The sequence below is a fragment of the Corvus kubaryi genome, unplaced genomic scaffold (genome assembly GCF_017639235.1).
Source record: "Corvus kubaryi isolate FWS band 111438036 unplaced genomic scaffold, C.kubaryi_AGA036_p1.0 66, whole genome shotgun sequence".
NCBI classification, from domain to species: Eukaryota; Metazoa; Chordata; class Aves; order Passeriformes; family Corvidae; genus Corvus; species Corvus kubaryi.
The window spans coordinates 7,448,455-7,451,176 of NW_024582054.1; the positions used below are offsets into that span (position 1 = coordinate 7,448,455).

A 2,722-nucleotide genomic window follows, 5' to 3' on the forward strand; every position below is an offset into this window, starting at 1 on the left:
AAAGATTTTTCTATTTGTTTGGGACACAAATTCTAGGTACTTTTTGCAAATCTGCTTGAAAGAAATTTCAGCCTTTTTTTCACTGGAAAAAAAACCTCTTTAGCATAAGTAATTGCTTTGACCGGTTGGCTTAATTTAGCAATTTGCCTTTGAAAATCAAAACTTTGTACCCAGACTGTTCTAATTTATTCTTCCACTTAACTAAGTCTATTGAACAGTGCCTTGGTACAAGGTTAATTTCAATGACCGGCTTTGTTAATATTGCTTGAGACTTAGCAAAGGCAATGTGAAATACTCCCCACTCTTCGTCTCTTTCTTGGTAATTTAGTGGCTATTGTGCACAAAGACAAGTATATGATCAGTGCTGCTACATTTGCACTCCTTACCTGTAAAGCAAATATTTCTGGCTTCTCTGTGTGAAAAAATGTGCAAATTCATAGCAGACTGCTGTCTTCCAGTAATATTTGCTAATCATAACAATTGTATTTAGCCTGTGTAATCACCCTAATTTGTTCTCTGTGTCATTTTTACCTCTGTTGTGGTCACTCAACCACTATATGCCATTTAATACTGCTGTTCAAGTTAAGTTGTTCAAACTGTGTAATTTCTTTTTTTTTAGCAACTAACTGCTTGTGAAAGGAACACGAACAGTATGAGAAGATTGATTGCAAGTCTTTCTAATAATGTGGGCTTGCTTATAAAATAACCACAGAATGCAATGAATCTAAAATGTGATCTCTACGACATGAGCATCTCCAGAAGAGGAAAAGAATCCTGTGGAAATATTACTTCTTGAGCTGAGAGGTAAACTTCTCTCTGTACCAAATCTCTGTACCAAAAAAAATTTTGTGAATTTAATTTATAAGTTTTTTAAGAAAAACCCAACCTACATAAATAAATATCTATCATTAATTGCAATAAAAGAAGGCAAAAACCAATGAAGTGAAGAATGGACAGAACAGGTTATGAAACAACAGTTCTAAAAATACTTTGCAATGAACAAGTCATTGTTCAAAAAACTGTCAGAGAACTAGATAAAAGTTTCATTATTTGAACCAGCATCAGAAAAGGAATTTTATTAGATCTATACTGCAGGAAAAAATAAGGTGAAGAGCATTGATGCATATCTTTAAAACTAATATTAAATAAATTTTGATTTACTAATTAAGTAATGAGGATCAAAATAGAAAAATAGAAGACAGTGCTTTACCATGTATGTAAGATACTTCTATTAAACATAGCTATTGTTCATATCTGATTATTCTGTGAGGATTTACAAACCTACTTACTTCCTGTTGGTTATGTGTGTATCTAAGAGCAGAATTTGGTCCAGTGACTTCATTTTCTGCCACATAAAGTAACCAGATTACTTTGATAGGAAAAACCACAGGGGGAAAAACGCATATATCTGTATGAATTAATTTGATTTAACTACTGCAGGATTTGATTTAATGATTAAACACACTCTGTTCTCTGGTAAAAAACAGGTACCAGATGGTATGCATAGCAAAATATGTTTGCTCTATACCTGCAGGTTTTGAAGTAAAAGACAACCTTCCTAACATCTGGTGTACCACCTCAGGACATCTGAAAGTGCACAAAGTGGACAGATATTATCAGATAACAGAAGGCTATGTTGAGTAGATTTAATCTTAATTTTATACAGATAGTGGCACAAAATAGTTATGAACACAAACACCATACCAAGAAATATCACTTGTATGCAGCATTTTACATCTAATTTGTAGATTGCCAGTTGTGCAATACCAAGTTTCTTAGAATAGCCACAATTGTCATATATAATTTATTCTGTAGTTTCCATTGCTAAACAGAAAAATGTACAGAGAGTTATCTAAAAATGTGTTGACATGCTTGTATATAAATAATAAATACTTTTGTATTATTTCCTAAGGGAGCTGTCAGAGAAGAACTCCAGCAACCTCTGGTATCTTATCTTTTTCAGTAGCATTGATATACACGACATTGTTGTTCCAGTCAAACACAGGATCTGAATAAGTCCAGAAGCATCAGTAACTTAATAGAGTTATCTTGTGGAACTGTATGGATATATACAGTCCCATTTGAATTACAGAGAGGTTGTGTTCACAGTGCGCAATGCACGAGTATGGAATACTGTAGTGACTTTAACAAGGGTAGCCTTCCCCTTGAACTTCAAGCTAGCTCAGGTGTCTCCTCAGAGCACTTCAGAGCACCGTGAATCTTTTATTTCCAAACTGGTCAGTTCCATGGAATATTGAATGTCTGCTTTAAAGTTCCTAATATATAGAAATTCTATGGCATCTAGAATAATATGTAATTGTGTGATCTTATGAGCTGACATTTTCCATACCTATAAAGATGTCTGAAATATGTATGTTCCTTTTTTTTCCTTGTGTTAAATTGGCTAAATATTTTCTTTTGAATAAAGAATTTAGAAAAAAATACACTATTCTCGCATTGTACTTGAGCTGTTTTATTGGATTGGCAGCCTAAATAATCTGTACCCAGAAGTGTGGGAGGAATAAGGAGGTTGACATCCATGCTGGATTAACTCCCCATTTCAAATGAACAGATGAGGAGCCTGAATCTAAGGCTTCAGGGACAAAAGGCAGTAGTAGTTCTGCTGCCATGCTGAACAGCTTGGAGGAGCCAGTGGAACCTCTTCATGCAACTGGTGTTAGACAAGTATTCCAAACACCATTCAGATGCCTTGTGCTCTGCT

The 2,722-nt window shown here is 34.5% G+C and overlaps 1 long non-coding RNA gene across 1 annotated transcript; it reads left to right on the forward strand.

Moving 5' to 3' along the window:
• Positions 1 to 728: 728 nt before the first annotated feature.
• Positions 729 to 2,444, forward strand: LOC121673912. The gene is made up of 2 exons (XR_006019358.1): positions 729 to 804; positions 1,535 to 2,444. It is a non-coding gene; the product is annotated as an uncharacterized LOC121673912 (long non-coding RNA).
• Positions 2,445 to 2,722: the final 278 nt, after the last annotated feature.